This window comes from Triturus cristatus, chromosome 12, assembly GCF_964204655.1.
Source record: "Triturus cristatus chromosome 12, aTriCri1.1, whole genome shotgun sequence".
In the NCBI taxonomy this organism is placed as follows: Eukaryota; Metazoa; Chordata; class Amphibia; order Caudata; family Salamandridae; genus Triturus; species Triturus cristatus.
In genome coordinates this window covers 813,950,159-813,966,664 of record NC_140595.1, presented here as the reverse complement: position 1 = coordinate 813,966,664, position 16,506 = coordinate 813,950,159, and the positions used below count along the sequence as shown (strand labels likewise).

Genomic DNA, 16,506 nt, shown 5'->3' with positions numbered 1-16,506 from the left:
CTTCTTTCAATGTTGAGGCTTGAATTTGCGTTGCCGAGGAGGACGATGGCTCTTTGGCTCCATCCTCGAATGAGGTTGACGTTGAGGGGGGTATTGGAGATGTGGGATTCTTCGGCTTAGTCTAGAATCCTGGTGAGAGGGCCGAGGATGCCAAGGAAGCGATCCTGGCAGCCCTTGAGGGCTCTCTCAAGACCTTTTCTAGGGTCTTTCCCCAGTTTAAATAAAAATGTAATCAAATCAGGGTCGAGATTAGGGTTTTGCGAAACCTTATCTTGAATGGAGGGTCTTGGGCACTCTGATTTAAGAGTGTTCCTGGTTTCTCTTTCGAGGGAGTTTCTTAGCCATCTTTTAATACATTTTGAAACGTGTTCCTGACGGAACCATTTCGAGCTATTGGGGTGGGAGATATTTAGGGGGGAGAACATTTCTTCTCCTAAATGGTTGAGGATAACGTTAGAAGAAGAAGGCGAATCGACATCGCCATGGTTATTAAATTCTTGGTTTTGGTCTTGCTCATCCAAATCCAGAACGAATTTGTCGTAGGGATTTATGAAATTTTCTTCTTCAGAATCTGTGTCTGCGACATCCTGAGCACTATTAGAATTTGTGCTGCGAGGGGCACCGGTCATACTTGTGCCACTAGGGACACCCATCATATTTGTGCCGCGAGGGACACCAGAAGCATTTGAGGCGCGAGGGCCTCCCATCAACAATGAGGTGCTAGGACCTCCCAAATCAATTGCGGTGCTACGACCTCCCATAGTGCAATCAGAAGGATGTTCGCAATGTTTAGATTTTTTGCTCCTTTTGCCACGAAGAGTGAGCTCGTCAGGGAGATCATCGTGATCAAAGGAGAGAGATCTTTTAGAAGACATGACTTCTCTGAGAGTAGATAGCATACAAGATCTCATTTCTTTCTGTAAGAAGTCTTTAAATGAATCGTTGGCATGATTGGGAGAGCTAGCAGTAGCGTCATCCGAATCAAATTCTGACATGTTAGAAGTAAAGGGAGTTGATTTTTTTTTTTTTAGGTCTCCCTTGATAAGATGTCAGGAAAGATTTAGAATGATTTCCCTTGAAGGGATGGTTAATCACTGCTTAATATAAAAAAAATGTAAAAAATATTTTGGGGGGAAACTCCCTTAAGTTAATATGCAGTGGATGGCAAGGTTTAATGTATTGTTGACCCTCCTGTAGGCAAGGTTAATAAATGTGTACAAGGCTTAAATAAGTTGTTCAGACTCCTTGTAATTATTATTTAAATCCACTTTTTTTTTTTTTCTAATCAGGAAAATTATAAACGCGTTCTCCAGCAGCAGCTGATGAGAGCGGTGTAACTGAAGTTCACGCTCGAGCTCAGCTGCTGCCGGAGAGAGGGGATTAGAAGAAATGCCCTAGAGGGCAACGCAACGCGACGGCACCGTTGTTAAGGTGCTTTCCTCTGAAGTCGACGCGCTCGCGAGGACGAAGCGAGCGCGTCGGGCAATTCATCAAGATAGTGGTAGTATTAAGGGCTGAAAGGAGTATTGTGATCCAAATGAACAGCGCGACTACAGGGAGCCTGCGCTGGTGGCAAACCTGAAATTCTCGCGTAAGTAAGTGGTTCTTTAGAGTTTGTCATTTAAGAGAAGCCTCCCCAAGGAAGGGGTAGGGGGGAGCGGGGGAGGATCGACGACCGTTGTAGGAAGTTGTTGGGGGAGGGGTGGGAAGGGTGGGAGAGCAAGCCCAGGATCACCCCATAAAGGCGAGGAAAGAAGCCGATAAGGCAAAAGTCGCTAAGAATAATAATATATAAAAGGCAAGAGGATACAAGTATGTTAAACATCAACAGTTCATTGGAATATGAATACAAGTATGTTACATATCAATAGTACAATGGCATATCAATCATTACATTGACTAGATCCAAAGAAGAGAAGATGTTACTTATCTGCTGGAGAGACGCATTTAAAAGAGGCAGCCTGTTTGCCCCTCATTCCATTTATACCATGTGCTCTCTGCATTCTAGAACTGTTTTCTTTGTGAAGTAGTGCGGCTGCTTGTGATCTGCATTAAAAGATTAATGCATAATGATAGCCTCCGGTCTTGTAATGAAATCTCCTCCTTCATTAGATCCCTCCTGCTGCAATGTGGAGTTTGTTGCTGCTGAGGCTCTTTGATGCGGTCTCCCAGCCTCACCCCTTTCAAGTATGCGATCTTCGACAGAGTGTCAGCCGTCATTTTGGAGCCAGGCATGAGTCCGTATTGCCGCCGTTGTAAGCTTGGAGCTGGTTGACCTGTCTAGTAAATTGCTTCTGCTGCCCCTTGCTCAAATCAAGACTATGAAGCGCATTTGAGGGTGGTGGTATTATGTTCTGGTGATATGATTATGTGTATGAATGTTTGTGTTTTGGCGAATTAGACTACCCTAAGGGGATTTCTTCTTGACTGAGGTCTATTTGGTGCCCTACTCATTTGGTGGTAAGGGGTCCCCTCTCATTCCTTTTGAGAGGGTTGATATGTATGCCTTTACTGCCCTGCCAGGTGCGCGCTGCATGGCTTTTATATAGGAAAAGTGAGTGGCAATAAAAAAATTTATACCCATTGCGTCAAGAATTGTCAATTCTATTAAGGACACTGAGGCAACAATAATCCTTCTCTTTCTTTACAGTAGCAAAACAGCAGCCAATCAACAGCCCTGCTAAGCCATGTCCATGTGTGATGTGTTGATCCAGTCTAGGTTTGTTCTTTGAATTCTGGGACTTCTAGTCTTGTTTATCACATTATACAACAGGATTACAAGTCCCAGAATTCAAAGAAAAAACCTGAACTGAAGCAGCACATGCCAATAGACTCGATTCAGGTGGGAGGAATGGCTTTATACTGTCTGTTTCCCGTCGAAATTGCCTCTCCTTCAATTGAAGCCAATGGATGAAATACATTCTCCCTATTATTTTTTTAGAATCTCCCACTTTCCTCTACTAAAATGCTGGTATATCGCGTTGTCAGCCATAGTAAGATACAACACCAGGAGGGCAATCAGAAGTATTTTATTTGCTGTTCTTATTTCTTAAATAGTAGCCACACACTACACCTCGTCTGCTCTGCCTCTAAACCCCCCTTCCGTTTCCTGTCCCCTTTATCACTACCCAACTCCTGCCTCCAGCTCAGGCTGTGATGACACAGCCGGCTGGCGGTAGAGTCAGGGTCTTAGCGAGCCCAACTCTACACCTCCCCTGTTTAAACATGTCCCAGCATTCTTACAAAGTCAGGTGTCTTCAATGAGTCTGTGAGGTCTAGACACCTCTCGGTCAGCCCGGGTGACCAGCGTTGGAGACGTGAGCTCATTGTACCTCTGGTCACTCAGGACAGGAGCAGGCACATCCGGTGTAACTGCAGTGCTTGAGAAGTCAATAGGGATTTGGCTGTGTTCAGGGGACCGTAAGTGTGATGCACTTTGAATTACGGACTTTCCAAGGCGAGCCGCTGTGACAATGCTCCCTTTAACCTCGTTGACTTGCAATGGTTGGGTGCTGAAAGGGGTGTCTGCTTTTTTCTGTTGTTTTTGTTTGGCTACCACCCAGTCACCTGGTTCAAAAAGTGTCTCCTGCACCTGACATCAGCATGATCCTTCATTATCTTTTTCTTGCCTGGGACCATGGTCTTGACTACATCAGAGCTTATGTGTCGCTCTGACGTCCACTGTGGTAACTTGGTGCACATGGATCGTCCAAGCATGAGTGTGGCTGGACTTTCTCCTGTCGTTGAGTGTGGGGTGGTCCTAGAACCTGACAAAGTGCATCTTCCAGCACAAGTCTGTCTTCGGTGGCTCTTTGCACAATTCGTTTTAGAGTTCCCACAAATCGTGCCTTGGTAGGTTTATGCATTGGTGTTTAATATCCAGGCACTTCAGGACATTGCTGAAATCTCCACTGGTGAATGGTGATCCGTTGCCTGATTTCAAAACTGGGGGGGATCCCTATGTTGCAAAAACATCAATGAGGACTTTGAGGACCTTAACTACACGGTTGGAAGAGACCATCTTGACCAGTGGGAACCAGGAGTATTTGCCAAATTCTAGTGGACCAAAAAATCAACCGCTACCCTCTCCCACACACCTTCTGGTATCTTTGACATTTCTAGTGGCAAAGGACGTGTGACTGGCGCTGGGCAGTTGAATGGGTGACATTTTTGAAGGTCCATTTCCACCATAAAGTCTAGGCCCAGGAACTACAGTATATCTTGGAGTGTCCGCTTGGTGGCAAGTATCCCTTTGGTGTCCTTCATGGGCTAGGTCAACGGCATGTTTGCGAAGTGTCTTAGGGTTCACTATCCGTGACCCTCTCAGGATCAGTCCTTCACAAGTGACTGACAGTTCATCCCTGATGTGGTAGAGTTCCCTGATTTCCTCGGAGTCATCACTCCACTCGTTGCTGTGCTTCCACTGGTTTTGTTCAGTGAGATGCCATACAAGGGTCAGGGTGTTGTAATTTCTCATAGCTTCTGCTATTTGAGGAATTCAGAGGGCGTCAGGAATGCTTGTACTGACTATGAATTGGAGGTATTCCTGAGCCATCGATGAGTGTCTTTTATGCAAATCTTGAGGTTGCCAGGAGAAGTAGTAGGCTGGATTGTGCTTCTTGCAAGACTTGTGAGCAACGGTGTAGTCGTATTCTTGGAGGCATATTCCCCATCGTTCAATCCTGAGAGACATCTTGGCTTTGGGATTCCCAAAGATGGTCGGAAGGGCCTGGTGATCCATGATGATGGTGAATTTCTTACAGTATAAAAAGACGAGGAAGTGTTCACAGGCCCATATTACCTCAAGACTTTCCTTCTCAGGTTGGGAATAGCCTTTTCAGTATCTGACAGGCTTCTCCTGGCATATGCAGCTATGTGATGTTGAGCCTCCTGGGTTCCCGCGTGTTGATCTAGAATAGCGCCAAGTCCTACTGAGTTCGTATCTGCTGTCACTTCAGTATGCAGTTTGGGGTTGAAATAGGCCATGACAGGGGCCTTGGCCAGGGCATTCTTAATTTGATGGAAGCTGTGCTCGCAGTCCATAGACCACTGGTAGGTCACTCTTTGTCTCATGAGGTGTTGAAGGGGGCACTGATGGTGGCATACTGTCTGATGTAATTGGTACATTAGCTGGTCATGCCCAGGAAGGAGCGGAGTATGAGGACGTCACCTGGTGGGCTGGCAGACGTGAGGGTAGTGACCTTATCTGGGTCGGGTTTCATGCCCTTGTCTGAGAAGAGGGGTCCAAAGAACTTCAGCTTGGTCTTTTGAAATTCACACTTGCCAGAGTTGAGGGTGTGATCAGCATCACAGAGGAGGTGGCATACTTTGTCTAGTGCACCATCATGTGTTTCACGGGTGGCTTAAAAGATAGCTTTATTCGTCTGGTGCATCTCTACGCGAATGCGGACAGCCCATGGATTGTCCTTCTTCAGAACGGCCACAATGGGAGACATCAATGGCATGGGCCCCACAGATGGTTCAATGATGTTGTGGCTGAGGAGATTGCCAATTTCTCTTTCCACTGTTTCCTGGAGATGGAATGCAACTCTCCTGTGTCGCTGTGCGATTGGGTGGATGCTCTCGTCTATGTGAAGGCAGACACGGGCACCTTTCAGCTTTCCAAGACCAGTGAGGAGGGCTGGGAAGCAGCTGGTGATGTCAGGTACTGTCTCAAGGTGGAAATTGATGAAAATGAGTCCCATTGCTGCCGCCGTGGCAAAGCTGATAAGGCAAGCACCAGACTTCTTTCCTTGTAACACATGAATGAGATCTGTGATTGATTTCTCACCATTGGACAAGGGTGCAGTGACAGAACCAGGGCTGTGTAATAGTTTGGAAGAGGCCCAGGTGTAGACTTTCACAAGTGAGTGTTTGCGTTGAGGTACTGGGTTAAGCTCATTGAATTGATCATAGGATAGGACATTGATCGATGCTCCACTATCGATAACGAAGGGAATGGATTGCTTATTCAGGAGTAGGTGGACGATCGAACAGGTGCTAGAGGTGTTTTCAAGGTAAACCTGGTGAATAATTTCAGAGCCTGTGTGTACTTGGACGAGTCCTAGCCTGGTGGCAGTATCTAGACAAAGAACCCTGGGGACTCGTACTCCACAGTCTGGAATGTAGGAAGTGGCGTTTCTGCTATGATCACAGTGTATGAGGGTGGCTGTGTACTTCCGCAAGCAGCATATGGGTGAATCTCTCCTCAGACGTGTATTCTCCTCAGGGTATCAACCAACTGTATACAACCTTGGAGAGTGGGAAGATCTTTTCTACTGATGATATTGATGGAGGCACCATTGTCTACAATGAAGTTCAGGAGATGCTCATTCAGGGAGAGGGTGAGTGTAGGCTGCAGGATTGCAGGTTTGTGCATTTGACATCATCAAGAGGTATCCATCCTCCTCACTATCACTGGTCGGTGATGTGGTGGGGTGAGAGGACGGTGAAGTGGGCGCCTGGGCTCTGGGCACTGTAAGAACAGTTCGCAAGTGATGGCATGGTTTGTCACCTAATTTAGGATGACGGCTATGCTTGCAGCTCAGTTTGTCACAGCATCTGCTGCGATTGGAGGAGCAGTGTTGTGTCTGTGCGCAGCAGACAGATTTGAAGTGATTCTCTTTGCTACACCCTCTGCACACTTTTCCGATAGCTGGGCACTTTCCATCATGTGGAAAAACCAGCCCACACTTGTCGCGGAATTTCTGGACGTCTGACTGTTGTTTCTTGGGTTTGTCTCAGTGCACACATTGGCTGTTGCTTATAGCCATACAGTGCTCATACCAGCTTCCATGTCTGATGCTTGATTCCCGGCACGTTCTTCTGCGCAGGCTGTAGTAAGCATCCTGGTCAGAGAGTAGGTTTCCAGAAGCATTCACCTCCAGAAGACTTCAGATTGACAGCCGTCAATGATCCTGAGGGGCATGGCTTCTTCTTTGGAGAATTTGGAGAAGTGACAGTGTTTCTTGAGGGTTTCCAGGTTCTCAACAAAGTCACCCATGGACTCACCTGGCTGTTGTCGAGCTTTTCCAAACATCTCTCATTCATTCTCTACATTGGTGGCAGGATAAAACTGCTTTGCAAGTTTGTCTTTGAGTTGGCAGTAGGTTTTGGACCCTCTCACTCCACTTGCAACCACCACACCCAACGACACCAAACCCCAGCAGACCCTAATCAGATGGATTCCCCTCACCACTGATGACACCCTCAAGATCATGAAGAGCATCCACTCAGGATCACCCTCGGACCCCTGCCCGCACCACATCTTCAACAGAGCCAACACCTCCATCCCCCCCATACTCTGCCACACCATCAACTGCTCCATCAACTCTGCAACATTCCCTGAAGACTGGAAACATGCAGAGATCAACCCCTTGTGCAAGAAACCCTCTGCCGACCCAAAGGACCTCAAGAACTTCAGACCCATCTCTCTGCTACCCTTTCCAGCCAAGATCATTGAGAAGGCAATCAACGCCCACATTTACGAGTTCATCAAGGCCAACCACATCCTGGACCGCTCTCAATCCAGCTTCTGAAGCAATCACAGTACGAAGACCACCCTCCTCGCCACCACATACAATGTCCGCATCTTCCTCGACCGAGGCAAAACTGCAGCTGTCATCCTCCTGGACCTCCCGGCTGCCTTCGACACTGTCTCCCTCTTCACCCTATGCACCAGACTCCATGACACCAGCAACCACGGAAATATCCTGGAATGGATCCGATCCTTCCTTACCGGCTGAACACAGAGAGTCAGGCTACCACAGTTCCAATTGGAACCCAAAGAAATCAGCTGCTGAGTGTGTCAGGGCTCCTCCCTGAGCACCACTCTCTTCAACATCGACTTGGCCCCGCTGGCAGCCATCGCCAGGAAACACGGGCTCAATATCTTCTTCTACGCCGATGACACCCAGCTAATCCTCTCCATCACCAATGAACCCAAAGTCGCCAAGAGCAAATTCCATGATGGGATGAAGGCTGTCAACACCTGGATGAAGGACAGCTGCCTCACTCTCAACTCACAGAAGACTGAAGCCCTCATCATTGGGCTCCACCCCCTCAGCTTGGGAAGACTCCTGGTGGCCTGCAGATCTTGGACCTCTGCCAACACCCACAGACCACATCAGAAATCTCAGCTTCATCTTGAAATCCTCACTGACCATGAACCTCCAGATCAACGCTGTCTCATCCTCCTGCTACCACTTGCTACGCCTGCTCCAAAAGATTTTCTAGTGGATCCCCACCGAGTCCAGAAAGGCGGTCACCCACGCACTCATTAGCAGCAGACTCGGCTATGGCAATGCACTCTATGCCGGAATCACCCAGAAACTCTTTAAGAAACTGCAAAGTATCCAGAATGCCTCAGCCAGACTCATCCTCAACATCCCCCACCGCAGCCACACCACCAGCCACATGAGAGACCTCCACTGACTCCCAGTAAACAAAAGGCTCACCTCCAAGCTCCTCACACAATCCTACAAAGCCCTACACGACACAGAACCTGCATACCTCAACCACCGCCTCTCATTCCACGCACCCACCAGAGACCTCCGCTCCACTCTACTGGCCCTGGCCGCCGTCCCACGTATCCGTAAGGCCACAGCCGGGGGAAGATCCTTCTCCTACCTCGCAGCAAAGACCTGGAACACCCTGTCTCTCCCCCTAAGGCAATCGCTGTCACAGACCCAATTCAGGAAGGACCTGAAGACCTGGCTCTTCGACCGAACCACAGTGCCTTGCGACGGATCTGCAGCTGCCAACCCCCAGCGCCATGAGACCCTTACGGGTGAGTAGTCGCGCTTTACAAGCCACTTGATTGATTGATTGATGGCAGGATGGGAGGCTCAGATTATGCTTGCATAAAGCTTGTTCACTAGCACCATAGCAAAATCAACAGTAGGTTTGAAAAAAAGGTTCCAGAAGTTGAGTCCGTAGACCAATCAACAGCTTTCATGCCATACACTAACCTAGATCTCAACACATAAGACTTGGAAGCCATAGCTCCCCTAGCTGAATGCGGACCAAACATACACACACCAGTGTCTGCTTCAGACATAATTCATCTTACACACCTGAAAAGTGTAGCTGAAGTCAATGGCTGATAAGAGGTTTTTGAAGAACAATATGCAATTTACCATTATTATCAGATCTAAATTCTCTGGTACAGTTGCCATGCGTTTTAGACACTGAACAACACACAAGCAGAGATACTAACTGGCTGATTTTTTTTTACCAGCATGACCATCATTTTAATGTCCTGGCCAGTACAAAAGGTAGGAAAAGAACCTAAAGCCGGTATTTTTTCCTATTATCGGTAGATATTTACAGAGCAAATCTAAGCTGAAGACACTTTGAAATGTGTTCTAGAGCTGCTGTAATGATCCATAACTGATAGTTCAAGTAAACAAAGGAAGAAAAGCCATGTTAAAAAGGAATACAGACACATTTATTTAACATCCTATTCAAGTATCACGTCTGGCCCGTTGCAAAATCTTAAAAAATTCACAAATGGCCGATATTTTTCTCTGTAAAGGTGGCAACCCTGCACACCACTTCAGATTGTCATGAAAACTTGCAAACAAAATGCATTTTGAACGTGTCTTAGGTACACATGCATCAAGCAAAGAAATAGCGAGTCGGTATTTGCGTAAAATAAGGAATCGCAAATAAAGACTCGCTATTCCCTATGCATGATGCAGATAGCGGAAAAACACCGATTCGGTAAATATCGCTAACCGCGTTAGCGAAAAAGCACCCAAAACTCGCTATTAGCTGAAAACACTCCATTAGCGATCTCGCAAATAGCGAGATCGCTATTAGCGAGATCGCAAATTGCGAGATCGCTAATTGCGAGAGTCGCATTGGGAACAGCCTGATGACATCAGAACCAGGAAGTAACTCTTCCCATGGTGCATTCTGTGTTCAGAGGAAGCCAGAGCAGGAAGCTGAGTGCCTGTAAGGAGCTGTGAAGAGGACCATTGAGCATCCAGACCACTGCAAACCAGGGAAATGGCAAATACAGCAGCTGAGGAGGGTGCAGGTGCAAGAAAACGAAAACTGAAGTTCAGTGAGAGGAAACTTGAGTACCTTATTGAGGATGTGGTGAAGAGCCATGACAAGCTCTTCGGGAAGCTCTCCCTTAAAGTCCCAGATGCAGAGAAAAGACGCCTCTGGAACAAGATAAAGTCAAGGGTCAATGCTGTGGGAGTGACACACCGCAGTATTGACGATCTAAAGAAACGCTGGTATGATTTGCGCAGCCGTGCCAAGGAGCGAATTGCCCAGAGGCTGAGGGAGGCTAGGAGCACCGGAGGAGGTCCATCGACAGTCCCGGACAACACAGCCCTGGAGGACCTGGTGGAGGGCACAATCCTGCCTGAAGCTGCTGCAGGGGTCACGCAGTTGGATACATCCGGCGCAGCCTGCAGTACTGAAGGTAAGAGGCACTATGATATACCCATCAATGTACATTATAATAGCGCCCATACAATAATAAGAAGGCAGGAAGCTGTAACCAACCCCAGTCCACAGTCCATATACAGTTACTGATGCATCCTGGGAGTTGTAGTCCCATGAACCAATTAGTGAGTCACATATCAGTTAGTGTGACCATTGTGCCCAATATGCATTACAGACAGGGAATACAGAGAGTGAGAACGTAAGAGCAGACATAAGCACCATGTAGAGAAACATTATCGAATGAAATGTTAATCCTGCACTGTTTCACACCACAGGTGCAGAGGAAGGAGACAGTGAAGGGAGCGAATGCAGGGAGAGCGGCCAGTCCACCGCAGAGCCTGCCGTAGCAAGACCAGACACACCTCCCAGCGCATCCCATGCACCCACACGACGCAGGGCTACAGTCCCTCCCATGCAGCCAATGGAGAGCACACCTGAACCTGAAAGGGCAACTGCAGAAGGGCCGCCGCGAGTGAGGTCCACCACCACCCTGCAGACACCCGTCCCGACGATGCACAGACGCAGGGCAAGGGGCCACACAACTGCGCGGGAGCCATCCACTCCAAATGTCTGGGGACCCTTGGAGCTGCAGATGAGAAGGGTGCAGCGCCTGCAGGCACGCCACATGGGATCCATCAGTATGCAAATGGGCAAATTGAACAAGAACCTTGCAACCATGGCAGAGCGCATGAGTGACCTCACTCAAGCAGTTGTGGAGGGCAACAGGGACACCAATGCCACATTGCTCGAGCTCGTGCGTGTGATGCAGGAGGGGCAGAATACCGACCGGAGGAGGCATCGCCAATTCATGGGGCGCCTGGCTGGATTGACACGCTCCAACCACAAGCTGAGCAACGCCACTGCACTGCTGTCACGTCGGTCGGTGGCAATGCAGATCGACATGGGGCATTGTTGTGGGGACGTGGCCAGGGCCCTTGGCCAAGTCACAACTGCTGTAGAGCAGATCCAGGCCGGTGTAGGTGGGCTCAGCAATGCCACTGGAGAAGAGGGGAGTGAGGGGGCATCCAGCGTGAGCAGCATGTCTGCGCCAGTCAGCACTGGCAGAAGGTGTAGTGCACGCCGTTCAACACCTCCGATTCCACCAATGGGTGAGGATGGCGCTGCAGGAGATAGGCGCCTCAGTGTGCGTGGGAGGAAGCGCTGAGCAGTCACATCCCTCGGGACAATTGCCCATGGTGGCGTAACCATGGTCAGCACATACAGAGGGACTGCCAATGGAGTACAATAACTCAATCTGCATAGTGCCCCGGTACATGACGTGAATGTATCCTTTGGCTACATGTATGTTTAGACTCACAAGAGTCCATGTGCAAGTGTCAATAACACTTGCCATGTGATTGATGATCGTTTCTGTCTCATAATTACGTACATTTGAGGATATGTTGGGTGATGTGGGCACGTATCAACTGCCCCTCCGCATACCTTGCAGGATGCGGGTGTGGTGGGTGTACAGGGGGCTGATTGTCCACAGTGCCGTGGCCATCTATGGGTATGTGTATCCTGGGAGCTACGATGGGCTACAGTGCACATGCTGCCACTATCCGACAGCAGGTCACCGGATGGTCCAGCATCGCATCACCAGGTTTGTGCAGGATGTGGAGCCTACTCTTGACCTATCCAAATGTCCTTTCAATCACATTACCTCTCCTGGTGGGTGGTGTGTTGTACCGCAGCTATAGTTGGGCGCCTGGGTTCAACAATGGAGTCATGAAATAGTACCTCACCGCGCATGCACTGTCACCTACAGGGTAGTGTGGAATGTGTATGTGTCAGGTTAGCATTGCCTTTACAGTATGCTTTAGTGTGCATGAGTATATTGTCTGACCTAGCAGGTGTCCCTCACCATGTCCCCCTCTGAGCAGGCATGTGTGAATGCCAATGTATCGGAAGATGTGTGGATCATTGATGCTCCAAGGAGATTGCGCTGCGATGTCCGACATGATGTCATCCACATTGCACATTGGTTGGACGTTGATGGAGTGATAACAAGTCCGGTTCGGAAGCTCTCCTCATTGCCTGATGGTGGACATATGGGTCGTGTGTGCTATCCAGCCATTCATATCGCAATAGGGAACTGTGCAATCCTATATGAATGGAGTCTGGGTGGATTCCAATCCATTTGGGTTTTGGGGAGGCTGCTGTGGTTGTGGTTCTGAGTCATCATGGCAGCCAAGGAGGTCATCTGAACACGTGAGTGGGAGCCTAGTGATACCCCTCCCACTACTGCCACTACCCCCTGGACACCTTTGGATGCAAGTAGGTGCAAGCAACATTGCACCTGGACACGGGGACGGTGTTCATGGGTCCTCTGTGTTTGGCGCAGCATTGTTGTTTCCAATTAGGCTATGTGGTTGAGTTGTATCGCAGCGTTGCTCAAGTACTACTCATATGTGTCCTCTTGAGTGTGTCACATCTGACTGATGCACAGGCAGAAGGCCATCTCCTGGACTCTCCTCTTGCCCTGGCCTGCTGCATGGGTCCTCATCCTCCTATCACACAAGTAGAGTGTCGCCTTTGTCAGCGTCCTCTATGGACTAATTGGTTAGTTGCAATGACCCTCTCCAGCTCCATGTATTGTATTCCAATTATGTTTTGCAAAAATGATTTACCACCTGGTTATGTTTCTCCTTATTCTGCTCTTGCTAAATAGCGATTTTTGAGGAAATCGCTATTAGCGATTTTTGATGCATCCATTTGCGGGTAGATTCTGCGATTCCTTATTTGCTCCCGCTAATCTGGGTGCCGCTGATTCCGAATCGCTATATCTGGGATCCCGGTATTTGCGAGTCGGTAATTTTGCGAATTTCATTTTTCTGCTTGATGCATGGGGATTCGCTTGCATGCGCTCGCAAATAGCTATTCGCTATTTTTGCGAGCTGCTTTTGGCTTGATGCATGTGCCAGTTTGTACCTAGAAATGTGAAAAGAACCTCCTTCAGGCAAAAACCCTCTACCTTGTAGAGCCTTTAAGTCAGACACGTCTGCCTGAGCTGAAACATTATAGTATGCTCAACTTTGCTGATGCTGGTTCCCTTGACAAATCATAATTATCTGGCCATCTTTCAAGCAATCGCAATATCATGTTAGCGACAACAAGTAAGTGACCAGAGAGAACAAGAACGACACCACATAGCACTTTGCACTTTGGAGGCATTTTTAACACGGATTTTACATTTTAATCTCAATGGTATTTTTAACAAAAAAAGCGCACTGTACCTTTTAGGCTCTACCTCGAGCCGACCCCCGGTCCACCGCAGAAGTTCCGATTGTGTGGAGGGAGGTGGCCGGAGTAGGCGGGGCTCAGGCAGGCAGGCGGAAGCAGAGATAACTATTTAAGTCGCATGGAAGCGCGGACGCGCGAAGGCAAGCCCGTCTGCACCCATCCGTGCCCTTCCAGGACCTGGGGCCAGAACCCCTAGCCCACGGGCTAAAGACAATCAAAGATACTCGGTCTCCCAATTGTATAGAATGCGAATTCCACTCAGAGACAGATGCACACATTCCATTAGCATCACAAATTTCCCTGCATCCTGTGCATATTGCTCTTTAGACCCAGCGAATATCACACTATCACATTCCACAACAGAATGGCAGAGTGAACACAAAATGTTCCTCCTCAATTGCAGATCCCTCCCGAAACATGTGTGGGAACTTAATACTCTATTGATCAAGGAACAGCCGGAAGTCCTGTTTTTAACAGAAACCTGGTTTCACAAGAACTCTGAACCAGATGTGATACAAGCTTTGCCCCCGGGCTACCACATTTTGAGACTAGATAGGGAGGTGAAGAAAGGTGGAGGCATCGCCATCATTCTGAAAGATCACTTGAGAGGGCGTATAGGGACGGATACTATATCAGACTGCGAAAGTATGTCGAAGATCGATCTCCTTCACACCAACCCTCAAATTTTCAAAAATCTTGGTCTACCATCCCCCTGGTCCGTGCGGGAAGTTTATAAAATCACTAACAGATGCTGCCGCTAGACTAGCAAGCACGTCACCTAATTTGACCTAATTAGGCGATCTTAACTTACACTTAGAGAATCCTCTAAGGCGGAGGCAGTAGATCTCACTCAAAACCTATTGGCCATTCAGCTATTACAAAAAGTGTCTAGCCCTACATAGGAAAAAGGTCATATCTTGGACCCAGTCTTTTCAAATGACACACAGCTCTGCACAGGAAGCCCTGTCCTGATACCATGGTCAGATCACTTTATAATACCGATTACTTGGAACACCCCACATCAGATGGCGGGGAGACAAACCTGTAAGAACTGGGTGCTTCCCTGGGCAAAACTCTCGGCAGAGGCCTGGTCCTCGGCTCTGGTAAGTTCCAAACCAGTGGGAGAAATTAATCCTACTATAGCGTCAGATAACTATATATTTTTTTCTCCTTTCCAACCAGCAGGTACATAGCATTAAAGATATTGCGATTACCAGACATTAACTTTACATATCACTTATTGTACAATCTACACCATACACATCATTTATCACTTTACAATTCCCGCTACTACAGATGATATCCTGGTTCACAAGAGGTTCCTCACCCCCACCGGGTTTGCTATTTCGCACTTCTCGTTGCATCTATTACATGTTGAGTACATCTAATAAGTTGGTTTAAGGTCTTGTGTTGTCGTAAGTCAGTCTGTGGGTTCGGACTCTGGGGTCGCTTGTAAGTATTGGACCAGTGGTTCCCAGAAGTCTCTGGGTCGCGAGGCTTGTGGAATGTCCTCTGCGTAGGTCTCCAACGTTGCCTTACTGTAGGTCATGTCCGCGATCCAATCTTTAAACCTGGGGGGGTCTCTTGCTTCCCCATCTCATCGCTATGCGCTTCTTTGCAAGCAGTAGTGCAACTGCCAAGAATTTCCTACGTCTAGCATGTTTAAATTTCCCAACACCTAGAATGCACACTAAGGGGGTGTTAGGGATCTGTTCCGATAACATGTCAGTCAGTGAGTTAGTGACTTCGCCTCAGTATGGCTGCAGTTGTGGACATGACCATGATATATGCAGGAAGTCAGCGCTTGGTGCATTACATCTCTGGCAGGCATCCGTCTCTCTTAGGCCTAGTCTATGTAGTTTAGCCGGCGTGTAGTATAGTTGATGAAGGAATTTAAAATGAATAATGCGCAAGTTGCAGTTTGATGTGAGGAGCGTGAGTTGTGTGCAACTGTAGTGCCAGTCTTGTTCGTCTATTGTCTCGCCCAGTGCTATTTCCCATCTACCTAATGCTGCAGTAGGTTTCTCATCTTGTTCTTCCTGGGCCACGTTGTATAGGCGTGTTACCAAGTTTTTTCGAGTAGGAGCTGTTAACAGTATTTGTGATGTGTTCAATTGCGTAAGTTCGTTGGGAAGGTGGTGTATAGTGACCTGATTGCTGTGCGCAAACGTAAGTATACGAATTTCTTCAGGGGGAGTTGATGAGCGCATAGTGAGGGGTCTGTCCATTTGATGAATTTATTATGAGGGAATAATTGTCCAATAGAGGTCAGTCCCATCTCCTTCATCAAAGTATGCATTTTCTTTTCCGGCTTTACAGTGAGCTTAGGGTGTTTCGCCGTAGGTAGCGCCCGTGCATATACCGATTACTTATGTGCTCTATGTGCCAGCGCATGCCACGCCCTAGAGGTGCATAGGCCTGTATGTATCTTGTCTCGTGGTGTATATTTTATCGGGTCAGCTATGAGTGCAGTCAGTGGCACGGGAGATACGCTGTCTTTTTCCACCGCAATATGTGGGATGAATGCGTGGGGTGTCGTCCAGTAGTGTGCATGCTGTGCCTGTGCGCAGAGAAAATATAAGTGGAAATCTGGTGCCCCAAATCCTCCCAGATGGTACGGTTGAGTTAGGACCTTCCAACTAGTCCTTGCCTGTTTGCCTGCCCATGTCAGTTTCTGCAAGATAGAGCGAAGTCTGACAAAAAAGTCCTTGTTTAGCCATATTGGTATATTCCAAAACAGATATAGGAACCTGGGTGGTACAATCATTTTCTGTAGGGCTATTCTGTCCGCCATTGAGAGGG

The 16,506-nt window shown here is 48.1% G+C and overlaps 1 pseudogene; it reads left to right on the top strand.

The window, feature by feature from the left end:
- The first annotated feature begins 10,011 nt into the window (after positions 1-10,011).
- Positions 10,012-16,506, top strand: part of LOC146782956 (diamine acetyltransferase 1-like) — an 82,010-nt pseudogene continuing 75,515 nt past the window's right edge.